General features: G+C 41.7%; 1 pseudogene; it reads right to left on the reverse strand.

The window, feature by feature from the left end:
- Positions 1 to 223: 223 nt before the first annotated feature.
- LOC149219825 (uncharacterized) overlaps positions 224 to 27446 on the reverse strand; it is a 40012-nt pseudogene continuing 12789 nt past the window's right edge.

Here is a 27446-nt window from a genome sequence, read left to right on the forward strand (position 1 = left end):
AAAGATTGTTTCTTTCAAGGAAAGAAGATCATGAAGTTATATAATAATCACTATGAAGTTTTGTTCTTTCTCAAGAATATCTTAATAGAGCGGGGTAAAATTGATTATGAATACATTACTAGCCTAAAGGGAGCCATCATAAAGGCTTTCTCTTATGACATCTTGTACGATAGATAATGGATGACCCTAATGGGTCTCTATGAATGGGCTTCCTAACAAGGATTCACGCCAAAATCTCAAGAATCCTAAGAAGAATCCAGTTCCAATGCAAGGACTTTAATGCACCAAACAAGACTTCACCATTCAACATGACATCGACACTTGACTCAATATTAGCACCATCACTAGCACCTTCATCACCACCGGCACAAGCATTGACACCATCAACATCACTAGCACTGTCAATAGCGCACCCACAATAGTGCCTAACTCAGGAAATTCCCAACAAGATGAGAGAAGTCCCAACGCACAACAAAGAGAAAGAATGAATAGTTGTTAAAGCCAAATCTAAAGGGACCCACTCTACAGCCAACAGATCCTTCAAGAAACTTCTAGAAGAAGTTAGTTATAGTACAGCTAGAAATTTTGTAAAGAATATTGGTGGTTTTTCAAATACCACTAGTGGTTTAGGGTGTGGTCTTAGTTCTTGAGTGCCTATATATAAACCTCATTTTGTAAATTTGGGGGGAGAAATCTTAGGCTGTAGGGAAAATATGTCAAAATTTTTGGACAATGATGGGAATTTTTGAGGCTATTCTAAGGAAGAATTATACATTAATTCATAGGCTATCTGTCACTTCTTATCATGTAATTTCACATACCCATTTCATATTTTGAATTCTTCAACATATGAATACTATTTTGTGCAATTTTCATGACATTTTGTGTTGTAAACCTGATCTGTTATGTTAATTGGATGGAATAGTTTAACCAAAATAAATTATGGCATCAATATGATGGTTTATTTTAGTTTTGAAAATTTTATCAAGGTTATTTGAAGAGTATCATGACTTCTTTAATGAGTTTTACTAGGGCTTTACAAGAAATGGAAAATTTCAAATTTGTATGTATTCTAGTGGTTGAATTCTTAATTTCTCAACAACCCACCAGGCTTTGACTGATTTAAAAGAATTCTTAATTTCTCCTTTAAATATGTTAGAACATGTTGTTTATTTTTCATCCACCTTTCATATTTTTAACTCTTTATAAATATAAGAAGAACCCCCCCTAAATTTATAAATATAATAAATGGGCGAATCTCCATGGTATATAGGAAAAATGGAAGGCGATTTTATCAATAATATAATATGTATATATAATTTTTTAGCGAATCTCTCACCAGGCATGGCGAATATTTTACTCAATTATAAAATCTTGTAAGATCTTGGTGAGTCTTTCACTAAATAATAAAACTTTGTAAAGTCCTAGTGAATCTTAGCATAGGCTACATGCTGGTTTAATTCCCCCATTTAAATAGGCTACATTCTAGGTGAATACCATGGGTCAATACCATGTGCCATTTTGGTGAATACCATGGGTCAATACCATGTGCCATTTTTATTTTTATTAATTCTAATATTAGGGTTAATAATGGTTTTTTGCATGGTATTAATAACAATCTAGTCCATGGTATTTGTCCCATAGTATTTTGGCCATAGGTTTCACCTAAATATAACCCATTTTTTGAGTGTTCGTAAATATAAGGTGACTTATGGAGTAAATATAAAAAAATGTTTTATTTGTTTACCATACCTCTAGTTTATTTATATTTTTATTAATTTACCATACCTCTTTTACAAATATGGTATTTGGCCCATAGGATTCACTTAAATAAAACCTCTTTCTTGAGCCTTCATAAATAGAACGAGGGTTATGGACTAAATATAAAAAGAGGTTTTATTTATTTACGATACGTCTAGTTTATTTATATTTTTATTTATTTACCATACCTTTTGAGTAAGTATAAAAAGACGTTTTATTTATTTACCATACCTCCACTTTACTTATATTTTTATTTGTTTACACCCTTACATGTATATAAGGTGACTTATGGAGTAAATATAAAAAATGTTTTATTTATTTACCATACCTCTCATTTATTTATATTTTTATTAATTTACCATACCTCTTTTATAAATATGGTATTTGGCCCATAGGATTCACTTAAATAAAACCTATTCTTGAAAATGGGCGAATGGATTCACTTAAATAAAACCTATTCTTGAAAATGGGCGAATGGAAGGTTGTAAGTCCTAATTTCAAGGGCTAAATTTACCTTTTTTACCCTCTCCCTTAAAATAAGGTGGGCTATTTGAGGTGATTTGTAAAAATGCACTATGATACAAAATATTCGCCCACTAAAAATTTAAAACCCCTTAATTTCGCCAAAGGGCGAACATTCGCCCCTAAAATTATCCTTGAATCAAAGGGTCATGAATTATCTAACTTAAGATCTATGGAAATGCAACCTAGCAAAATACATTTAATGTTTGATCATTTTTCCCTTAACCCTTATTCCCTAACAGATTTATAGCTTAATAAAAATCATTGTTGAATTTGAACAGAATTCATGCATAATTTGATTACTTTCCTTGAAGAACACATGATGAATGTTGAATGTAGATAATGGGCATAACATCGAGGCTACTGAAATATTAATTGTGTTCTAATTTGTTCATTCTCATTTAATATAGAAGATATACACATATGCAAATATTTTATATCAATTTGATGGTTGTGATAAGTTCTTCATGTTATTTTACTTTCTTGTGACACTTTATAGGAGAAAATAAAGTATGTGAACTTTGAAATTGAATTCAAAATCTATAACACTAAATAGGTTCAGTAGAACTATACAGTCATTTCACAACAACACATTCACAAGAACAATATAAATATACAATCTTGTTTGCCTCGATTTAGAGTCATCTACACCTATTCGATGAAGTTTTACACCGAGAACTAATGAACTATAACATTCAACCTAACGCAAAAATACACCAATCAAGATATGATAATAATAGATTTCCATATACAATGATTTAAATAGAATATATTTAATGTAGTAGCAAAATAAGATCGCACTTAGATTTTCTCGGGCTCTTCATTACAACACAACATAGTGTGACTCTAGGGCACCAACAAGGATCATGTAGAGAGTGAGGTCCATTATCTCCCAAATAAGTATTTTGTTGTTTACTTTACCCGCTTTAGGGCCGCAATATCAATTCATGTACTCATCCACACTTTCCTTAGCAATACTCTTCTAGTTAACCAATACTTTCAAAGACCCATGCCTTAATAACTTGGTGAGGAAGTAAATATCCTCCATCTCTTGTTTCAATACTTCTCCTTTCACTATAAATTGTTGATCATGGGTCTACCACCTTTCAATCAACCATTGGAGGAGCTATAATTTCCCCTTCATATTCTGATCTTTAAAGAATTTCAAGAGACCATAGTCCCTGCAAGCACGCATGGTGGGAGGGTCAGATAAGGCTCTCATGTCATCTTCTTGGTGCTCTATTTCCTTCTATTCAATCATATTGGTTCTCTACCTACCAAAAACACATACATATAAATAAATAGCACCCTTAGAAAGACTACCCATTTTGCAAAAAATTAATAATTTTTCTAGATATGAATTTTAGTTGGAACATTTCCTCAATAATGTCCCCTAAAAGGTGGCCACCAGCCCAAAATTCTATTCCTCGGAGGGGTTTATTTGATCATGGTCACTCCCAAGGTGCCTGGCTAGGAGAAATGATGCAGCAAACCCCTAGAAGGGGTGTATTAGGGGTCCAAAATCCATGAAAATTATGAATAACTCTATAAAAATGATGAGGAAGAATAACATAAATACATAGTAGAATAATAATATTAAATAATGGCTTTTAGACTCTAATATTGTTGGCAAAAAATTTCGAAAGGCTAATGACCCAGGTTCAGCCTAAGTTGCCAACAAAAGATACTGTTGTAGTCTAGCTTTTCACGGAATTTTCACTCCCTTTTGCAAAGGAGTGTCTCACCTGAGGCGAGCCAAAACCACGGAAAAATGAAGGGATCTAGATTGATATCCAAGTATAATTTGTGCCATTTAGAATTAACATCTATTCAACTAGTTTATAATGACAACATGCATTTATCCTAGAAATAATTTGAGCATTACTTGCATAAATAAAGTGAAAATTTTAAAGGGGACCATACATTTGGCACATAACTATAGCATTAACATAGAATTTCCCAAACTCCATTTTATTAAAAATGTTAATCATTACAACAATGATCATACATATCAGCAGGACTCTCTTAACAAAACATTACATTATATTTCATGGAAAAAATATTAGATCCTCTATGCAACACAAAGATTATAGCACCCTCAGTACAACTAACATAGAGACCCGATCTATATGGAAAACCAGTGGTTGAATTTCTCCTCTATGCTTTCTTTTATAGGAACACTCGCTTGATCTAGTCTTCTTGGCTGTTTGATGATCTCGTGTAGATTTAGTCCTTTTTTATGAAATCCTAGAGCTTTTTTCCCTTTTTACCATTGATCTCTTCAAAATTGATCATATTTTCCTTCTTCTACAGGTGTTCTTCGTTGTTTTCCAGCTGCATAAGTTCCAAGACTTTAGTTCTCTGTCACTTTTATACTACTGGTGATCTATTTCTGGTCACATTTTCTATTTCCCTCCAACAACTGTTATTTACTGTATTTTCCCAATAAATGAAGGACCTAATAGGCCCCAACCACAATACATTGACTCGCCCTCGAGTCAATGCACTGCTAATACATCTGCCTCTCATCTCACTTGTGCTTCACTTACTATAATTGTTTCTCCCTCAAATGAATGACCCAACTTTGGTAGTGATTGCATCACATCGTTCTTGAAAGTGGTGTATGCGAAAACAACAACATTTCATGGATTCAATATGGCTGATCCAGGTGGATATTGGTGGCCACCTACCAAGTCCACCTGGACCCCCACCATTGTCTTTCTCAGCATTTTCAGTTTCCTTAATTGTAGCACAACTTACTATTTTTAGCAGTTTTTCGGGTCCTGAACTTCCGGAGCCGTTTTGAGGCCCTAAACGACGTTTTTTGGGGAATCCGGGGGGCAACATGGGTCCATGAAATGGACCGATGTTGCCCGTTCCAACAATGATAGTGCTCAGATAGATCTTTCTAATGAGCTATTGTACGCGTCAAACGGAGATCATATGCCAAATTTACGACCCCGGGAAGTTGATGTACCAACTTACCCCCAAACGGGGCCCACAGTTTGGCGTTTCATCTCCTAGGGTTAGGTTTTGGAATGTTAAGGGTTTTCCATTGTTTCTCAACAATAAATAGGCCTTCGAGCCTCATTGTAACACAGTTCAGAGGCATGTAGCCATCACATCTCTTCTCAGAGATAAGCTACCATCGCCCTAGCTAGTTTGTTTCCATTTATGGTTGTAAGCATATTTCAGTATTTTCCATTAATGAAATGAAGTATTATTTCCGCTGCATCTTTGTGTATATGGCTATCTCTGTAAATTGTTGCGTTCTTGTTTAAATCTGGATCAGTGGTATTAGAGTGGTATGCTTTTTCTCTGTTTTTCTTTGCATGTCCCCAACAAGGTCGGGATATAAGGAGTTAGGGCTTGAACTGGTTGAACCTTTGCAAGACCAGCCTCGCAAATCCCGACGGCCTCCCATGGCAGACGAGAAGAAAGACAAGGGGGCAGGAGATCCCATCAAAATCTTGCTCGAAGAAGCCCTCGAGCGACAACGGAACGCGATGATGGACAGCTTTGCCCAGATCCTTCAGCGGCTACCCAGAAGCAACGCATCGGCTTCCAGCAGCTACTCTGGAAACGCCACACCCTTTAAGGTACAAGTTAATTTTGAAATCCCCATATTCGAGGGTCAGATAGACACAGATGCCGTAGATAAATGGTTAAATCTGCTAGAGGGTTATTTTTCTGTTCATGAATTTTCGAGTCGGGAAAAGATTGTTTTTGCTCTCCTCAAAGCAGCCCCCCACGTCAAGGACTGGTGGGAAACCTACTGCGAGCTGAAGGATGAAAGTACTGGCTCACTCTTTTCAGCCGCACCCACCTGGGATTCATTCCGGGATGCCATCAAGGAGCAGTACTACCCTGTCGGAAGCTATGAGGATGAATACATAAAGTGGACCACGCTGCGGCAGGGAAGGGACCAAGACGTGCCGGAGTTCACCAATCTTTTCCATACCCTTCGCACAAAGTTGGGTATCAAGGATTCGGAGCAACATTTGATACTCAAATACCGTGGCTGCCTGCACAAGTACATCCAGGAAGAAATACAATTCCTAAACATCCCCTCGCTCGGCGCAGCATACCGGTATGTCGTCAAGGTCGAGCAGAAGTTTAAACAAAAGAAGCGAGACTTTGGATCTGCGAATCCAAAGCAGGGGAAAGGTGCCCCTAAACCACAGAACAAAGGACAAAGCCAAGGCGGGACATCCCAAGACAACCAGCCGAAGCTGCAAGCAAAGAACAGCGCCGCGAAGCCGAGAAAGGACACTGGAAAATGGTGCGAGTTCCATAAGAGCTCCACTCACAACACAAGTGAGTGTCGGGCCAAGCAGTCACTGGTGGCTGAGCTAAAGGTTTCAGAATCAGATGCATGTTCCGACTCTGAGTCAGAACCCGATAAGGGGTATGAAAAAGGGAAGCAGATCATTGATGCGGACCCCAGCGCCACTGTTGCTACCGCAAAGATCCAGAAAAATGAACCCGAAGATCCAGAGGAGGAGGAGCGTCTCTTCCACTCCCAGATGTGGGTAAAGGGCTCCCCGATACAGTTCATTGTTGATAGCGGGAGTCAAAAGAACCTCATTTCGGCAGAGGTCGTGAAGCGGTTGGGCTTACCGACCACAGCACATCCACAACCATACACCATTAGGTGGCTTCACCAAGGACGAGATCTTCGCGTGAGCCAGCAGTGTCGCCTTCCATACAACATCAAGCCCTTCACGGATGAGGTATTGTGTGACATTGCTCCCCTTGAAGTTTGTGATGTATTACTAGGACAACCATACTTGTGGAAGCGACATGCTGTGTATGAATCAAGGCCCCGTGCTGTTATTATTACATTGGGAAATAAGTTGTTCAGGATACCAGAGGTAGCACCACCTGCCGCCATCTCTTTGATTACTGCAAAACAATGCAGTAAGATCATTTCCAAAACTAGGAAATTTGTTTTCCTGATGATACGCCCTCAAGGAAAGAAGAAGACAGTGGCCGCGGCCTCCAAACAGGGCCCCTCTGCACGACAACTACAGATGGACAAGATTGTGGAGGAGTACGAGGACATCTTCACCTCCCGGCAGGGGTTCCTCTGCACTGTCAAGTCAAGCACTCCATCGATCTGACCCCAGGTGCGCCGCTACCCAATGGACCAATTTATCAGCGCTTCATTCTGGAGAACGATGAAATCAAGAGGCAGATTCAGGAGCTCCTGCAGAAAGGTCACATCCGTCCGAGTTCATCGCCCTGTGGGAGCCCGATCATGTTGGTACAGAAGAAGGATGGGACGTGGAGACTCTGTATTGACTATCGGGCGCTGAACAAGATCACTGTCCGTAATAGGTACCCGATCCCGCGAATTGATGACCTCCTAGACCAACTAAAGGGGGCGAAATATTTCAGCAAGATCGATCTGAAGTCAGGATATCACCAGGTACCAATCGAACCCTCCGATGTGTGGAAGACTGCCTTCAAATCCAAGGAGGGCCTCTTCGAATGGTTGGTCATGCCTTTCGGATTGACGAATGCTCCTGCAACCTTTATGAGGCTAATGGATGACATCTTGCGGCCATTCACCAACTCCTTTGTAGTAGTATACTTGGATGACATTCTGATCTTCAGCCAGAGTTGGGAAGAGCACCTCCACCACATCCGACAGGTTCTCCAAACACTGCGGCAACACAAGCTATGTGCCAATTTGGAGAAATGCACTTTTGGCATGACCCAGGTTCAGTATCTGGGATACATCATTGATGAACAGGGGTTGCATGTCGATCCAGCCAAGATCCAAGTCATTCGGGATTGGCCCTCTCCAACCACTCTAACAGAGCTCCGCAGCTTTCTAGGTCTTGCCAACTTCTACCGCAGGTTTGTGTTGGGGTTTTCTCATATTTCTTGGCCCTTGAGTCAAGTCACCAAGGGTGGGGCGAAAGCAAAATTCTTTTGGTCTGAATCTCAACAGAAGGCATTCAGGGAGTTGAAGGATCGCCTCTGCACGGCACCAGTGCTCGCGTTACCAGATTTACAACAACCATTTGAGGTCGAGACAGATGCCTCTGACTATGCTATTGGGGCAGTCCTTACTCAACATGGACATCCAGTGGCATATCACAGTGAAACACTTTCAGACACAGTCCGAAGTACCCCACTTATGATAAAGAGATGTATTCCATTGTACAGGCCTGCCGACAATGGAAGCATTACATTTTGGGGAAGGAAACGGTCATCCACACAGACCACCGACCTCTGCAGTTCATACAGACCCAAGGGAAATTGCAGAATGATCGCCATCAGAAGTGGTCTACATACCTGCAACAGTTTCACTTGAATATCAAGTATAAAAAGGGCAGCACCAATAATGTTGCAGATTGCCTCAGTCGACCACCGATCATGGCGCTAACCACCATGCTCAACTCTTGTGGGCACGAGACTTCTGATTGGCCACTTCTCTACAAAAGCGACCCAGAATTCGGCCACACATACCAGACACTCTTGGAGGGTCGGCAGGTTGCAGATTTTCACCTCCAGGATGCCCTATTATGCCACCTCGGTCACCTTTGTGTTCCTTCAAGCGAGCGTGCCAAGATGATTTGGGAAGCACACTACAGTCGGGCTGCTGGGCATTTCGGGGTCGAGAAAACAGTGGCAGTACTGCAAAATTATTTCTATTGGCCAAATCTTCGACAGGATGTTGGGAAGTACATCCGATCATGTATTGCCTGTGCCATTGCCAAACCGACCATTAAGAAGCACGGCCTCTATACCCCGTTGCCTACCCCTAGTCGACCTTGGGAATCCATCTCCATGGATTACATGTCAGGCCTTCCTTCCACTAAGCATGGAAATGACTGTGTTTTTGTGGTCGTCGACAGGTTCTCGAAGATGGCCATTATGGTGGCCTGCAAGAAGAATATCACAGCAGAAGCCACTGCTAAACTCTTCTTTGAACGAGTGTGGGTGCACTTTGGGATCCCACAGTCTATCATCTCAGATCGGGACAGTCGGTTTCTCAGCACATTTTGGTCCAGTCTCTGGTCAATGCTGGACACCAAACTCACGAAGTCCACAGCCTTCCATCCTCAAACTGATGGCCAGATAGAGGTTGTCAATAGGATGATTGTGCACATTCTGTGCATGTATAACTCAAAGCATCCACGCACATGGGACGAGAGCCTCCCCTATGTTCAGCACAGCTACAACCGAGCTCTTCACAGCTCCACTGGCCATAGCCCTTTTCAGGTGGGTTTGGGATTCCAGCCACTGTGCCCCATTGATGTGGCCATGCCACTTGCAGCTACTCACATGAATTCAGCTCATGTCCAGTCCGAAACAGATAAGGCCACCAGCTTCATTGAGCGCATCCAACATATTCGCCAGCAGGTCCATGACATTCTTGAGAAATCAAATGCCAAGTACAAGCAGCGACATGATCAAAATCGGGTGCCACACAAGTTTCAGGTGGGCGACAAAGTCTGGTTGCATTTGCAAAAGGAACGCCTTACTGGAGCCTATCGGAAATTGAGACCACTCCGATATGGTCCTTACACCATTACTAAGGCTATGGGAGACAATGCATTTGAGCTCAGCATTCCCCCATTCCTTGGCCTGCACCCAGTGTTCAATGTGGACCGCCTTCGGCCATACTTTCCACCATTGCTAGACACATCCGACATTGCAGAACAGCTCAAACCCACAGAATTAAATCCAGATTGCATGGAACAAGCTGCAACTGATCGGATCATGGACACACAGATCAAGAACACTCGCCAACAGAATATCCAACTGTATCGAGTTGTCAAAGCAGTCCAACTCCTTCAGCAGGGCAAGTGGCTCACCAGGGAACAAGTTCAGCAGAAGTTTCCTCATCTCATGGAGGAGCTCAACGCAATGGGGACCATTGCTTCCTAAGGGGGAAGGAATGATCCAGGTGGATATTGGTGGCCACCTGCCAAGTCCACCTGGACCCCCACCATTGTCTTTCTCAGCATTTTCAGTTTCCTTAATTGTAGCACAACTTACTATTTTTAGCAGTTTTTCGGGTCCTGAACTTCCGGAACCGTTTTGAGGCCCTAAACGACGTTTTTTGGGGAATCCGGGGGCAACATGGGTCCATGGTATGGACCGATGTTTCTCGTTCCAACAATGATATTGCTCGGATAGATCTTTCTAATGAGCTATTGTACGCGTCAAACGGAGATCATATGCCAAAGTTACGACCCCGGGAAGTTGATGTACCAACTTACCCCCAAACGGGGCCCACAGTTTGGCGTTTCATCTCCTAGGGTTAGGTTTTGGAATGTTAAGGGTTTTCCATTGTTTCTCAACAATAAATAGGCCTTCGAGCCTCATTGTAACACAGTTCAGAGGCATGTAGCCATCACATCTCTTCTCAGAGATAATCTACCATCGCCCTAGCTAGTTTGTTTCCATTTCTGGTTGTAAGCATATTTCAGTTTTTTCCATTAATGAAATGAAGTATTATTTCCGCTGCATCTTTGTGTATATGGTTATCTCTGTAATTTGTTGTGTTCCTGTTTAAATCTGGATCAATGGCATAAACTTGTTCCACAAATGTTGCAGTAACCTCGGCACTATGAGAGATCATTTTTTACCAGAGTGGCCTTATCATATTTACTGAGAAGGTCATCAAATAATGTGTATGGGAATTGATGGGGAAAGAGACATGTCAGTTTTAACTATGCGCCCCATGATAATATAATGGCAAGTGTAAACATAAAGAATATGGGGTGACAACAAATAGGGGACTCAGTAGGACACGACACAGAAGCCATGGTTACAAACTAGAGAGAATGCTAAGTGGAATGACATTTAAAGGACAACAAACAAGGGTTATCTAGAAATTTACAACATGAGCTTGAAGTGACTTAACCATTATTCTATGGATAAGTGTGAGATCCAAAAATCCCTGATGATTATGAAAAAATGCTAGACATGTCATGACAACTTAAGTGACTAACACCCGAGATCTAGGAGTAATGGAAAATATTATTGAGATACGAGAAGATCATATTGAAGACTAACTGAGACAAGAATAGACTTAATGATTGATAAGATAGGTATTAAAAGCAACTGAAAAGATAGGACACGACATAACTGCCCCCCCCCCCCATGACCACAATTTATTGAAGTGAGTTGAAAATGGAAAAGAACTAACAACATGAAAAATAACAAAAAAACACTCTAACTAAAACTAACTGTATTAACTAAAGAACACGGCTTCTATATAAAATGACACAACAACCCTAAAACCTAACTAATACTCCCTTGATAGAGAGAATTTCAATCAAAATTTGAAAAGATAAAATAGGGCTTCAAGCGAGCACCATTCACCCAACCAAGAAAATGGATACCATATAACTGAGCAAGCTTTACAACTCCAAAATATTTAATTTCCGCAACATAAAAGGAGCCAAACCAATGCATTTAGAGCTTACTAGCATGCTTCAGATACTTATTATGATAAATTATCACATGATCCCCAACATAGAATGACTTATTCTTGATGTGTCCATCATGCCAAGCCTTTTGTCTTTATTTCTCTACAGCTTGGTGAAAATCTACGAGGAAGCATTACGCATCCAACTTCCATAACTCCTACAACCATTTTGGTTATGGATTCATGTAACAACCTCCTCCCACATCTACCCAAGAAACTGGCTAACTAGGGTAAATATGCAACAAGAGGCCACTATGTTATGATTCGACCTCCTAAATCAAGTTAAGGAAGTGGAACCAATAGAAACACACCATACAGACATCTGATATCATCATTAGGACCCTTAGGAACCAACCAAACCTTCCTACCAACCATCCCCTGGGTCCGATTGAAATTTTGGACTACTTTACCTCTAGATGCTCTCATGCTATGGGCATGCCAGCATCCAGGGACCTCTGGAAGCTCTCACAGGCCTGCAAGCTGGAGTCCAGGGACTCTTTTTGTCAGTGTTGTGCCATCGTCCCCATGATTAGAGCCACTTTTTCAGGACCAGATCCCAGGTCACTCCCCAAAATTGAATCACATCATCATAACAGTAAAATAACAAGGGAATGAGAGTATAAATGCAATCAATTTAATGAGACCTTGAGTGGAACCCTACTATCCATGACAAGAATTTTGTCAAACATATCACGAATATGTAATCTACAGGTGTAAATAGCATATCTAAGCATAGGGGTCTCATACTTAACTGATAATCGCTAAGAAGCATTGATTCCTCATCAAATCAACTACCATTTCATCCATTAGGTCATAGATACATTGTTCATTCATTTACCAATAAAAACATGATGAGATCCATACATAGCTTCTGTCATAAAACATATATATAACTAGCATAATAGCAACATAAATACCAATGAAATCATAGCCATATAAACCACATACAATCTAGTATAATACTCATATAAATACAAGGATAAATAACTTCATATTAATGATGCAAAATCCAAACCCGAGATGGGACTTCCACGTTCCACCTGACCATAGAATGGCTGAGCCAAATCTCTCTTCATCCATTCACCCCCGTGCCATATTCCAAGCATGAATGTGGGATCTCATATAACACGTCAATCCAAAACCATCGAGGGCTTCCAGAAGCCATCCACCTCAACCCATCAAATAGTGATTCCACCTCATGGTCAAACATCACAAAACCATCATTAGATTGGTCTCTATCCAATCCTTCCAGGGCTTCCAGAGCGTTTTTTCCAACCAAGGCTTCCAGAACTAGTAAATCCACCCATATTTGTCGTCAAGATTCTAGAGCGTTTGTCCAACTAAGGCTTCCAGGATCAGTAACTCAACCCACCAAAGGCTTCCAGAGTGTTTATCCAACCAAGGTTTCTAGGACTAGTAACTCAACCCAAGTTGTTACAGGGCTTCCAGGAACTAATAACTCAACCCAAGCTAAGGAATCATGAGAACCAACCAAAACAAAACAAGGAAATAAACTTGCAATATCCATGTATATCCAGGAAATGGCAAGGCTAGGAAATCCACTATCAATCTAGCCAATCCTCCATGCCAGTGACAAATCATGACCAATAATCCACATGCATATTCCATGCATCCCACAACTAGTGAGGAAAACATACATGCAACTTGGTACCTATAAGAAAATCCCATTATAGTTGTTGATCCTAATGTCCTCTTACACTTTCCTTATCTTCCTTTGCCTTCTTGCTCAAAAACCCAAGTATAAGAAAACTCTAAAGTATCTAAGAGTCTGAAAGAGAGAGAATAATAGGAGAGCTCTAACGCTGAACTGACAAAAGTTTACCAATTGATCCTCATAAACCGTTTTATGAACGAGGCCTCTATTTTCTTCATTTTCCTCCTCACACACAACCTGTGACCTTTCACCTCCCTTTTCTCCTAATTTCCATTATTTTCATAAATAAATGTGCCAAAAATTCCATTTTTCCTTTCCAAAGCCTTAGCCATTGCCTTTGCCAATTTCCTTAGCCATTAATAACCAAATGAACACCCACACTAGGATGTCTTGCCCAACATTTAGCTTGGAATAAGTGTCCCATCAACCGTGGTTATTATTTTTCCTTTATTAACTTTTATTACATGGAATTTTCACGAGGGTTGTTATAATTCGTCTTCCGACATGTTTTTGGTGTGAGTAATAAAAAGGTTAGGAACTGTAAATTCTACTGGAACCACTACTTTTTGACCATAAACCAACGGAAAATGGGTGTATTTATGTAATTTCTTGGTTGTAATATGATAAGCCCATAATGTTGTAGGTGTTGGGTGTGGAGCTTGATTATCTTCTTTATTTAGAGGTATCGTCATGTTGGACCCCAGTTCGTAATGGGGCAGAAATATCGCCCATGATTTAATCACCATTAGGGGGGTCCAAGGGGGGTTGACAACAATTTTATGAGCCAAAATAGATGTAAAATTGCCTTGTAAAATATTGTAATTTCATAGTCAATCTAAGCCGTTCATTAGGTGGATGATCTTATAGTAGAATTTATGTTTATTTACGGTTTTTTTTCCCTAAAAGGAAACCCCTTGATATATATGAGGGAATTGTATTGTGACTGTGAATATGTGTATTTTAAGCGAGAAAGAGAGAGGAGACTATGTGAGAGTTGTTATCCTCTACAATGTCTCAGGCTTAGGAGGAGATCAAAAGAGGTAACTTCAAAGCACTTGCAGTTTAGCAGCTAACCCTGCTAAACCAGAGAGGGATCTCTCTAAGGATTTCACATTCAATGACTGGAAGAGAAATGGATTTTCGGCTAGATATAATAGTTTTAGTTGAGTTTTTGAAAATTTAGGGTTTTAAGGTTGTTGGACTAGGGATGAGAAAAAGCAATTAGGTCAAGGTCTCAAACGGTTTTAGTAGCATGCATAAATAGGAGCAAGATAACAGTGTCTTGTGATGTATCTGATAATTTGGTCAATGTAGTGTAGGATCTTAAAAGCTTGAAGGTCATAATGAGCATGTATTACCAAGAATTCATTAATCTAGAAGAAGAAATACACAAACATGATTTTCCACATAAACAGAGCTTTGAATATAAAGAATTATGCCTATATAACTATAAGGAAAATCACTAAGGAAAGAAAAACATGTTCAGAGAGATGGATTCATTCATAAGAAACTGACATAGAAATAGAACAACATCACAAACTCAGTGCACATGTATTCCTGAAAAATAGTTGCAACTGCTCCTTGATTAACTGTGTGGAAGCATAATATACAAGTCCTCTCCTATGAAGTCCAACCCTTCTCTCTGAATGAGAAATGATACATATAGACTCAAAAAAATAGTTTCCCCACCTTTAGGGGTCGAATCCCTGATTGGTGGAACAGTTTCAAAGAATATCTCAACCAACAAGTGAGAGTGAGAAGGTAAAAAACAAACTCTTCTTTTAGACTTTGATTTGAGTTTTGCTTCATTTATAAGGCCTAATTAACCATAAATTAAAAAAAAAAAAAAAAAAAAAACCCTATCATGGTTATTTATTCATGATTAAATCATCTAGACTTCGAACTACTGAAGTTACATCATGAATTGAACTTTGACCAAGTCAAACTAAAAACCTGAGAAATTACACAATGGAATTTTTAATTAAAAACTCAGAAAATTGCAGAAGCGCAACACCAAATTTGAGGCAACTTTTAGGTGCCTTTCTGAAGTCAAATTTTTTTATCTTAGAGAACATTAAATTAGCCTTTCCTATCTCGTTTCCATAACATCTTGAATTTTTTAAAATAACCCATGGGAGGCCTTCAAAAACTGATTCTCCCATGGTGTCTCCAAAAACACAACGCCTGTCAAAAAGAGGGGCGAAATGTTGATTTTCGACCCCTTTTTCTCATTTTTCTCAAAATATGAGCCCTATCTAAGAAATATAACAAAATGGGTTTTGAGAGGAAGCCACCATATTTCCACAAATGTAAGCCACTTGTCATTTTGAGCCTTAAGGAAAAATTGCAACACCAAGGTATTGCGTTTCTGTAACTAGTGCAATTTCTGAGTTTTGCACCAAAATTCACCAAAAACCAAAAATGCTTAGAAAAATCCCAAAATTGGTCCAGAAGTGCCAAATGAGGTATATTATGCTCTCATGGATGCTTCAACAAGCATATCCAAGTTATCCCTCTCATTTTTGTCTTTTAGGGTTTCCTTTAGCTTGTTTTGCATTTGCTTGAGCTTGATGTTGCAAATCATGTTTCTGGTTTGGTAGTGGTGGGCCATGTGCCTCAATAGCTAGTTGTCCCTGTTAGCCTTGTCAAGAAGCTTCTCTAGATGGCCATTGACCTTACCTAGCCAATACTCTTTGTCTTCATTAATTTCCAAAGAAATTATGTCTTCAATGTCCAAGTCTTCATCTAGTAGGTTTTGGTCTTTTTCTTTCTGCAATGCTCTTTTGAGACCCTTTGTCCTTGGCTTCTTCTTTCCAACCTGCTTTTCCTATTCATCATGCTCTAACACTACTTTACCTTTGTCTCCTTGCTTCAACATCTTGGATTGCTCTTTCTCCATGATTAGTTGTTTGGCCTTGAGTTGACTGTTTTCTTGCTCAAGGAAAGAAATGATGAATCTTGCCCTTGCCAAATTTTCCATGAGCTCTCTGATTTGGGAATCCTTATCCTTGATAATTTGTTGCAAGTTTGAATGCTCATCTGCTACCTCCAAGTCAAATAGTTCAAAATCATTCTCAATTAGCTCCTCATCCTATAAATGTGATCCTTGTTGTGTTGATGTAGAAGGCTTGGCCCTTTTCTCAACTTGAGAAGTAAACACAAGCCTTTTTCCTCTCTGATATATTTTGGTCACCTCAGGTCTAGGTGCCTTGGGAACCTCCTCTAATTTTTCTAATGACCCTACCTCCATAGCCTGTGTTGGTGAGTCTTGGTGATGGCTTGATGAAGTAGTTTCATGCCACTGCAAAGCTATTTCAATGAAGGTATCCCATGCCATGTTCTTTTCTGCCAACTGATGGAGGAATACAACCTTTATCAAACTGTGATGAAAAAGGCTAGGGTAATTCTCTTTACTTTTCATTTGCACCTTCTCAGACATTTTGATAAGACTTCTACACAAGTAGTTACACAAGTTGAGAGGTTTCATAGCTGTGAAATGAATTAGTAGCCTAATGTGGTATTGATATAGTCTGGAAAATCTCCCCTCACAGGTGAAAAACTTCATTACAACCTTCATCAGTGGTGCATACTTTTCCAACAGGTATCTGAATGGAATGATGTGTGAATGAGCCTCTCTGTAGGGTGATTTTAAGAAAGGTTTGTATTTCTCAAGGTCTAGGCTCATGCCTTTGAACCAATACTCCCCATGATTAGGTATCCCTGTGGCAAGAGAGATGGCAGCTACTGAGAATGTAAATTCAATCCCTACTATAGTGGATTTTTCCCCTTTCAGATTGGTGGCAATCCAATCAGTGAGTTGCTCATGAAAACCTACTTCACCCACTCTTTGACAAAACCCTAGGAAGATGACATCTTCAAAGAACTGTCTAATTGATGAGCCCCAAATTTGGTAACATTTTGGGCTCATTTGGCCTAATTATCCTTGTTCAATCCTTCATTTTTCATAACTTATGCATTATTTTTTAGTATGTTTATGTCATTTCTACGAATAAGGGTAGTCACTCTTCCTAGGTGGCTAACACGTGCTCATTTCAGGATTTTTTGACACATGTTGGAGCAAAACCAAGTAGACATGGGCTAGGAGACAGCCAAGCTTGGGTTGAGGATTCGTAGGGGGGTTTTCTATGGCATTAAATAGCCTCCCTTGGGATCTTCACCCCCAACTCCGAGCTCCAAAGGCCACCAAAACCGGATCTAGAAGGCAACCAAACAGATTTTTTGGAAGGAGTTGTTCACTCATAGTTTGGGCAGCCAAGTCCCATGGATTTAGGAGGCCAGCTAGGGCCTCGTGGTGTATAAATGTTAAGGCCTCAGCCTTCGTGAGGGACTTTTGAAAAACTCTTGCATATTTTGCACTACAGTGCTGCTAGCTCTGTTTTGTTCTCTTGTAGCCATTGTTGGCATAACTCTTGACTTATGATTATTTTTTGATAATGAGAAGTAGTCAGATTTGATATCAGCTCTGAGTTTTCTATAGGAGCCATAGCTCTCGGGGTTGGGCCCAACCTGAGAGCCTAGGGCCTCCTTCTTTGTATTGTTATCTTTCCTTTATGCATTGTGATTTTCCTTTTATGCATTTGAAACGTGGTTTTGTTGAGCAAGATTTAGTTGTGTTGGTTAAATACGTCACTATTGAGGAATAGAATTGCTTCAGATGTGTAGAATAGATTGATAGGATAATAATCAATAAAGCTCTAGAAAAATGGGTTGTATATACTCTCAGTTTCACCTCTCCCTTATTGGATCAGGGGCTGGAATTGTAGAAACAGTGCTGCCCAACAAAAACACTAGTTTGCTTGACCATGCAATCTTTGGTGTAATGTCTTCATTTGTAGAAGTTAGTCATGCATTCATACCTTTTGAGATGTTTCTTTGATTAAGCGTTGTACATGGTTCTCTTTAGAAATAAAGCTGTTGTTCATTTGCTTCGTTGACAGTTAGGATAGATTAGCTAAGATTTTGATTGTGTGCAGGACTTGGTTGATTCGGTTAAGTGTACGTCATGCAGGGCATCTCCATCACTCTCTCGTCCACCTAAGGTTCGTCCAGGCCAGCTGCTCCATCCCCTAGTTAGGTTCCTCATCTCACAACTACTCTCCTGCCCACGTAACCTTACCTTCTTGCTCTTCCATTGACTTAGCCTTCTTTAAGTCAAGTTAGCTTTCCACACCCTCTCATCACTTCATCCATCAGTCGCTGGGTCATTTCAGACCCCTACCCTACCTCCCTATCCATTCATGCATACTCTTTCACTCACCCATCCTCCAAAATCCAATTTTAGAACATCCTGTAGAAATTTCTGAACATCCTGTAGAAATCCCTGAAACATCCTGTAGAACCCCTGCAGACTTCCTATAGAAGCTCACAAATGAGGTTGCTGGATAGCCAAACTTTGTGAAACTCTCCGAAAGGGTGTTAGGGACTCCTTAGACCCTCCCTAAACCTTCCCAACTTTTTCCAAGCATTTCTCTTCCTTGATCCACCCCTGCACAGTAAAAAGCCAGTTAAAAAGCACATGCATGATAATTCTAATAACTTATTCAAAAATACAAAAAGATGCTTTCTTCAGATAGAGGTAGTATAGACACATGTATTTTACCTTCATAGGAGTAATGGAATCTCTTTCAGTAGTTTGCGTTCTCTCCTCTGCGTCAGTAGGACTAGCTGGTAGAATTAGGGTTTTCTAGGGTTTATGTTACTTTCTGGCTTCCAGTTTCTTTCTGCAAGTAGATCAATTTCCTTTGAATTAGCTTCCAGCCATCAGTTAAAAAGCTTCTTCTAAGAGCTCATAAAAGTTGGCTTAAGCCCCTAGCGAACTTGTGCCAGCTGACCAAGTGACAGCTGCGGCAAGAGCTTGTACTTGTGCATACAGCACCGTCGCTTCCAAATTTGTTACGAACTACTGGGTTGATAAAAGTAAAGAAGGGAGTCCCAGGACTTGCAGCATTATTGCTGCAATACTGGAGCCCACCATATTTTTGGCGTTGTTGCCGGGGAAGCATCAGAGTATTGGTGATTGTTGCTTTTCTTCTATTTTCCTACAGTCGCCTTCTGATAAATAGTTTATTTCATTTCCATTCTGCAATTTCATTTCCGCAAAAGTAAAATAGATATTTCCTGCTTTCATAGATTAGCATTTCAATTCTGCGATTTCAATTCTGCAAGCGTAGATTAGCAATTTCATTTCTGCAAGCGTAGATTAGCATTTCAATTCCGCAAGCGTAGACTAGCATTTCATTCCTGCAATTTCATTTGAGCAAAATAGATTAGTCATTTCCTGCTTTCATTTCAATTCCGCATTTTCATTTCAGCAAGATAGTTAGTTGCAGTTCAATCTATTTTCAGTTTTGCAGGTGCCAGAAACAAAGCAAAAAGCAATCAAAAGCCTTTCCATTTCATGCCTCGTAGGAACAGAGATAAAACCGGCAAATTCTTACCCAACACCCCCACCACTTCACTGAGTCACCCTTCTCTCTTCTTTGGTGACAGTGATCCAGAAGAACCTATAGGTGAGCCTCCTGAGATATACGAAGATCCTATAACAGAAGAAGAGTTAGAGAACACTCCACCTGAAGCCATGGCTGAGGATAGAAGAGAAGATGAGAGAATAGAAGGTGCCTTTCCCATCCGAGAGACCAATGGAGACATGAAAATGAAAAACATAAGCCCCTCCGCTTTGCCTCACTTCCATGGATTGACTACTGAAGACCCTGATACCTTCCTGTTTGAGTTTGTTGTCCTTTGTCGAACCTATGACTATACAGAAGATGAGCAAAAATTGAAACTCTTTCCCTCTACCCTCAAGGATGCAGCATTACGCTGGTTCATGGGCTTACCTGGAAACAGTATCACCACTTGGGTTTAGATGCAGCAAGCTTTCAATACCAAATACCGGGACTACTGTAGGTCCAAGGAAGCCAAGGGAGAAATCTTTCGGATGACCATGGGAAATGATGAGTCTTTAGAAGATTATGAGGAAAGGTTCCAACTTAGCTATAAATGGGCCAGGTGCACACTTGACCCTGAATCTCTCAAGTTGGTCCTGCTCCGAGGAGTCCCTGAAGACCTTCTAGATACCCTTCACATGCTAGCTGGAGGAGATATTTACCAACTACCTTATGAGGATATAAAGACTGTGCTTAGAAACCACTCTAGGGCAGCCCGGAAAAGAGGTAGGGGAAACCCCCTTTCAGCTAGTACTACTTTCTCCAAGCATGAGTTTGTTAATGAGCTGGAGGACCTCAAAAGTGAGGTGAGACAGACCATTGCCATGCAACTTGACACATTCCGAATCCAGCAAAAGAAAGAGGAAGCTGAGAGGGCTTTGGCCATCTTCTGTCCTAGGTGTACAAGGAAGCACCCTAAGAACGAGTGTCCATTACACTCGGTAGAGGTATGTTTCTTTTGTGAGGAGGACCACCCCACAAACCAATGCCCAACCTTACCTGGGTTTAAGGCCATGTACCAAGGAACTAAGGCACCCACTGAACCTCTCTACTTCCTCAACCAAAGGAGGCCGCACGGACCTAGACCTTACCGGCAGGGGATGCAAGAGACATCCCAAGCTTATTATAGCCCCAACCAATCTGCTCCTATGCCTTCTTGGGGTCCCCCTGCTCATCCTTCCTGGTCTATGCCTCCTCCATGGTCTTACCCACCTCAATACCATACTCAGCCCACTACTCATTTGTTTCACTCACATTTCCAGCCACAGCCTCAGTGGAATGCACCTCAACCGGGGTGGAGGCCCCAGTACAACACTCCTCCCGCCATTTTGCCTCCACCACCAGCTCAACCACAACCATTACCTCCTGCTCCTCCAGGAAAACCGCAAATGCCTGCTCAATCGAACCTGAATCCTAACAACTGACATGCCCAGCAGGTATATACTGGGGAAACAACATGCCCTACCTATGCTGTGGAGATCCAGGAGATCAACCTGCGATCCAGGAAGAATCTTCTGGATTACCAACCTCCTTCCCCATAGGACGAGGAAGATAAACAGGAAAGTGAACCCAAGGCCACTCCACCCTTTCCTGAGAGACTAACAGTAACCACACAACCTGACCTAGAGGAGAATGAGCTTCTGGGAGAACTCAAACAGTTGTGTGTGAAAATACCACTTCTCCAAGCCATCAAAGATGTACCGATATACAACAAATTGGTTAAGGAAAAGTGGTTCAGGCACCCAGGCAGGTGAAAAAGAGATGCCTCAACCATCAATGTCATAGGACAATTGTCTGATCTTATGTTGGGGCAAGTAATCTGTCCAAAGTATTTGGATCCTGGGAGTCCTGTAGTTGATGTCCACATCAATGGCACCATCATACCCCACACTTTGATTGATTTAGGGGCTGCCATTAATTTGATGACCAGGGGTACCATGCTCAAACTCAACCTTCAGGGTTCATTAAGGAAGACCTCGACGGTCCTGCAGTTGGTAGATCGCTCCACCGTGACTCCCGAAGAGATTGTGGAGGATGTCTTGGTCTCTGTTGACTCTTGGGAGTATCCTGCGGACTTCTTGGTTCTTCAACCAAAGGAAAAACTTACTGGATACCCCCTTATTTTGGGAAGACCTTGGTTAGCCACTGCAGATGCTTACATAAGCTGCTGAGCAGGAAACATGACCATAAAAAATGGTCCTATGTCCACGCAACTAGTCCTATACCCTACTGCCCAACCTCTATTAGAGCATGACTTACCACTTTGGTTGGAAGAAGGAGAAGAGGATGAGGTGTACTCTGCACCCTTGTGCACCTTAGAAACCACCAGGGGAGGTCCTCAAACCGAGGATGATTTGATTGAGACCTTGATTCATAATCTGCCTCCCAGTGCATTTTACTTGGAGAAATTGGTGGAGGATACTCAAGCTAGCACCTTAGTGGACCTTTGTGTGACCGACCCTATCTCTCCCAGAGTCAAAAATGTGGAGTTTGGCCCCAAGAGAATGTTAAAGATTAGCTCCTCCCTATCTCCTTCCCAGGAAAAGGAGCTGTATAGTCTGTTGGCCAGTCATCTAGATGCTTTTGCTTGGAGCTATAAAGAGATGAAAGGAGTCCATCCTTCGGTCTGTACCCATCACATCTGCATCAAAGAAGATTGTAAACCGGTCAGGCAACCTCAGAGGGGAATGAATCCAGCCCTTAAGGACATTGTCAAAGAAGAATTGCAAAAATTGTTGGATGCAGGATTCATCTACCCCATCTCGGATAGCGAATGGGTGTCCCCTCTGGTGTTGGTCTAAGAAAAATGGAAGGTGGAGAATCTATGTGGACTACCGAGAACTGAAGAAAGCCACCAAGAAAGACCACTTTCCTCTGCCTTTCATAGATCAAGTGTTGGATGGACTGGCAGGGAAGAAGTTGTTCTCTTTCCTAGATGGGTTCAGTGGGTATAACCAGATCCAAATCAGCTTGGAAGACCAAGATAAGACCACCTTCACTTGTCCTTGGGGTACCTTTGCTTACCGAGTCCTTCCCTTTGGGCTATGCAACGCTCCTGCCACTTTCCAAAGAGCAGTATTGAGCATCTTCTCTGAGCTGGTCCATGATTCGGTGGAAATCTATATGGATGACTTCACTCCTTATGGGTCCAACTTCCAGGAAGCATTGTCCAATCTGGGAAAAGTTCTAACCAAGTGCATTGAAATGAACCTGTCCCTTAGTCCTGAAAACTGTGAATTCCTGATGACTGAAGGAACCGTGCTAGGACATACCATTTGTCACCAAGGATTGCAGGTGGATCCTAATAAAATTGCTCTCATCAAAAATGTTCCACCTCCTCAGAAGGTAAGAGATGTTCGGAGTTTCTTAGGCTTAGCAGGATATTATAGAAGATTTATTAAAGACTTCAGTAAGCTAGCCTCGCCACTGTTTGGCCTCTTAGCAAAAGATGTTGAGTTCAAATGGACGGACGACTGTCAAAGGGCTCTGAATGAATTAAAGGATAAGTTGGTGTCTGCCCCGATATTGAGAGGTCCAAACTGGGCCCTACCTTTCCACATCCACACTGATGCCTCGAACAAAGCCATAGGGGCAGCCTTAGGACAGGTTGAACAAAATCTCCCATATGACATATACTTTGTCAGCAAAAACTTATCCAAGGCAGAAATGAATTATACTGTAACTGAGAAAGAGTTCTTGGCCATGGTCCATGCCCTGAACAAGTTCCGACACTACATCACTGGCTATCAAACATTTGTACATATTGATCATGTTGCAATTAGATATTTAATGAATAAAACAGATGTGAATACTCATATTATTAGATGGTTACTTATGTTGCAGCAGTTTGATTTGACTATCGTTGACAAACCAGGTAAAGAAAATGTTGTTGTTGACTTCTTAGACTGGATTTACCTGCAGGTGAAGATGGAACAGTGGACGACCAGATGCCAGATGAACATCTGTTTGCTATCTCAGTACTCTCTCCATGGTTTTCTGATATAGCAAACTATCTGGTCTTAGCACAGTTCCCTCCGCATCTATCTTCAAAAGAGAAAAGCAGAATTGTGAGGAAGAGTGCCTCATTCACTTGGATCGGGGGCAACCTGTTCAAACTTGGCCCCGATCAGATCTTAAGGTGTTGTGTAAGGGAGGAGGAAGTATTTGACATCCTCCTAACCTGTCATGATGGGCCTTGTGGAGGACATTTTGCAGCCAAGAGGACTGCCTTCAAAATCCTACAGGCAGGCTACTATTGGCCCACGCTTCATCAAGATGTCAAGAGATATATCAGCCAATGTGACCGATGCCAAAGGATGGGGAAGCTGACCCCAAGGGATGAAATGCCTCTCCAACCTCAAGTGACTCTTGAACCATTGGAGAAGTGGGGTATGGATTTTGTGGGTCCTATCAATCCTCCTTCAAGGCAAAGGTCTTACATCATTGTGTGCACAGACTATCTGACAAAGTGGGCAGAAACCAAGGCAATCAAAGCAGCAACAGAAGAAAAGGTGGCTGCGTTTTTAAGAGAAAACATCTTCTACAAATTTGGCTACCCAAGAGAGTTAGTCACCAATCAAGGGAGCTAGTTCACCTCCAACTTAATTGAAGACTTGCTTGCTCATCACAAGATCAAGAATAGGACTTCCACCCCCAATCATCCTCAAGAAAATGGGCAGGTGGAAGTCACTAATAGAGCATTAGAAGGGATTTTGACTAAGGTGGTGAGCAGTAGCAAAAAGGATTGGGCAGATCGCCTGGTTGAGCCCACTTGGGCTTACAACACCATTTGGAAGACCACAACCGGTTTCACACCTTATGAACTGGTCTATGGGAAGAGAGCTTTGCTGTCAATTGAGTTCGAGTACAACACATTGAGGATGGCAGCTCAGCTGGACCTAGATCTCAGCCATGCCCAACAAGAAAGGTTATTGTAGCTGAATGGGCTAGATGAACACCGAATGCAAGCCTTCTCCACTCAGAAGTGGTTCAACTTCAGAGGAAGATATGGCATGACCGACACCTCAATGACAAGCAATTCCAACCGGGAGATTGGGCGCTGCTGTATGATTCCAGACATAAGGATTTCAAGGGGAAGCTGAGGACAAGATGGCTAGGACCATATGCAGTGGAGAAATGTAATGACAATGGGTCTGTTCTTATTCGGACCATTGATGAGGAAGCCATCCCCATGCTCGTCAATGGGCATCGACTAAAGATCTATAGGAAACCTCTTTCGAGGCAAGAGTTCATCAAAACTGTGGAAAAATCAGTGCTGGTCATAGAGAAGGGTTCTGCCTCTGTCTTGGGCATACCCTGAGCATCATAAAAATAATAATAATAATAATAATAATAATAATAATAATAAAAGATCCTTGGGTGAAAACCTTTCTGAGGCTCCCAAGGCAGATGGTAGGGGTGAAAACCTCATTGAGGCGCCCCTGCTATCTCTCTGAAAAAGAATTGGAATAAAAAAAGACCCTTGGGTGAAAACCTCTCTGAGGCGCCCAAGGCAGATAGTAGGGGTGAAAACTTAATTGAGGCGCCCCTGCTGTCTCCTAAAAAAGAAAGAAGAAGAAAAAAAAAAAAAGGAGGCAGAAACAGAAAAACAGGCTCAATCTTTGGAAATTAATGCAGGTTGCAGGTATTCCATGCAAAAAAGGAGGCCTCTCAACACAAGGACAAGGGTCCCTACCATGCTACCGAGTGACCTCACCAGCATTCCCTCCATAAACACTCATCTCTTCCAAGGTTTGGGCATAATATGGTCATAGTTTAGCCTTCTACAGGAAGCTACAGGACCTTCTACATGAAGTTATGTATTTCTACAGGAAACATCCTGTAGAATCTTTGGACGGGGCAGGACCGACTATGTAGAATAATTTGAAGCTCGAAGTCCAATAAGGAGGCATGCAACCAATTTTTTTTCTCCATCCCCCACTGTTGTCGCCTCCTTTCACCACCATTGCTGCCATATGATTGAAATACCTGCACAGTCATACCAGAACGTTGGACTCTCAGAAGAAATAATTTTAAGTGGGAAATAAAGCATGTAGAGGCCCAATGCACTACCTGTCAAGGCAATCTGAGGACCCTGCACCTGTGAACGTGACTCCACTATTTCGGCATGCACCCTAGGAGGAGAAACAGCTACAGGATGTCCTATAGGAATCCTGTAGCAGTTGATCCGGCTAGAGCACACACCATGAAGGAACCTGCAACTCATGAAGCCGGCGCATGCACCATCCACAGCCAGGAAATCGGTCTCGCAACCAGCAGCAGTCAATAAAAAGGAGATCTCGTTTCTGTGCGCGAAGCAGCAGCAAGCGGATCCATCACCCCTCGTCCTGAAGCATGAGAAAAATCACGTCCACGGCCACACAGGTAAGTGCCTCACCCTGTTTCGTCAAATTACATAAGCGATGCTCTAAAATGTGTGTAACTATGGAAATGAATGGATTGAACAAGTCGGGTAGCCATTCAACTGGCCACCACAACCAGCCCGACGGCCTCGTCGGATCCGAAAAGCTTTGGTTGTGTCGACAAGACAGGAAATGGACACGTGGGAAGCGTCCAGTCGGAGAGAAGCGGCGATCTAACAGGAGTGGCGGCGGTAGATATATAGGGAAGGATTCGGCGGTCAGGCATACATGCAGCGGAATGATAGCAGGTGATATCAGCCAACGGGCCGACGGGACAGCTCGCCCCCGCGCCACGAATTTCGCAGAAATTCAAATCCGCCAGCTAGATCACGTATGGCAAACTGCACTCATTTATTCTCAACCGATTTATAGCGAGTACGCATCCTAATTTTTTTTGAACGCTATTACTTCGAGTTCTCAGCCTGTTCCAATGTCCTGTTGCTGCACAGAAGGCCCAGAACCACTGAAGCGCTCCCCAAAATTCGTGCACGACTTCTACAGGAAGCTGCACTACAGGAAGCTCAATCTTACGGAGGAATTTGGAATGTTCACGTCGAAGGTGGCAATTCTGGAATGCGGTAAGCCTGAATAGTTCTCCCATGCAATTGGTTCGAAAGGTGGTGAAATCGACGTGTTGAAGGGGTAGGAAACCGTGAATTATAGTCTGTGCATGAATTTACAAGTGTTTTCTTATCGCTGCATGAGAATTGTTATCGTAGTGTGTATGCGGGATTTTCTCCAGGGTTTGATTTATAATAGAGCCACTGTTAAGGCTCACTCGTAGAAAGTTGTGAATTTTATAAACTGTGTGCATAACAGAGACATAGCTCTGCGCTCTATCTAAGGAAATCCCAAAGATCCACTTCTGTATACGAGCAGGCAAGCTCAGGCCAACACAGCAAGTTTTTACCATGCCGGGAGGGTTCATTAGAAAAGAGCCTACATACTCAAAGAAGTTACGAGAAACGCCTGAGGTGGTGGACCTGTTTTCTTGTGCACGATGGATGTCATTCTGTGACAAGCTTCAAGGTCACGATGACGAGGTTGCAGAAGAATTCCTGCGATCCTTGAAGCCAAAGTCAAAGACATTGGCCGTTGTCAACTTCAGAGGATTGACCCTCAGACTCACCCCACAGTTCATTAGC

Source organism: Pinus tabuliformis, chromosome Q (assembly GCF_031772625.1).
Source record: "Pinus tabuliformis cultivar Carrire ecotype Pingquan chromosome Q, CPIR1, whole genome shotgun sequence".
NCBI classification, from domain to species: Eukaryota; Viridiplantae; Streptophyta; class Pinopsida; order Pinales; family Pinaceae; genus Pinus; species Pinus tabuliformis.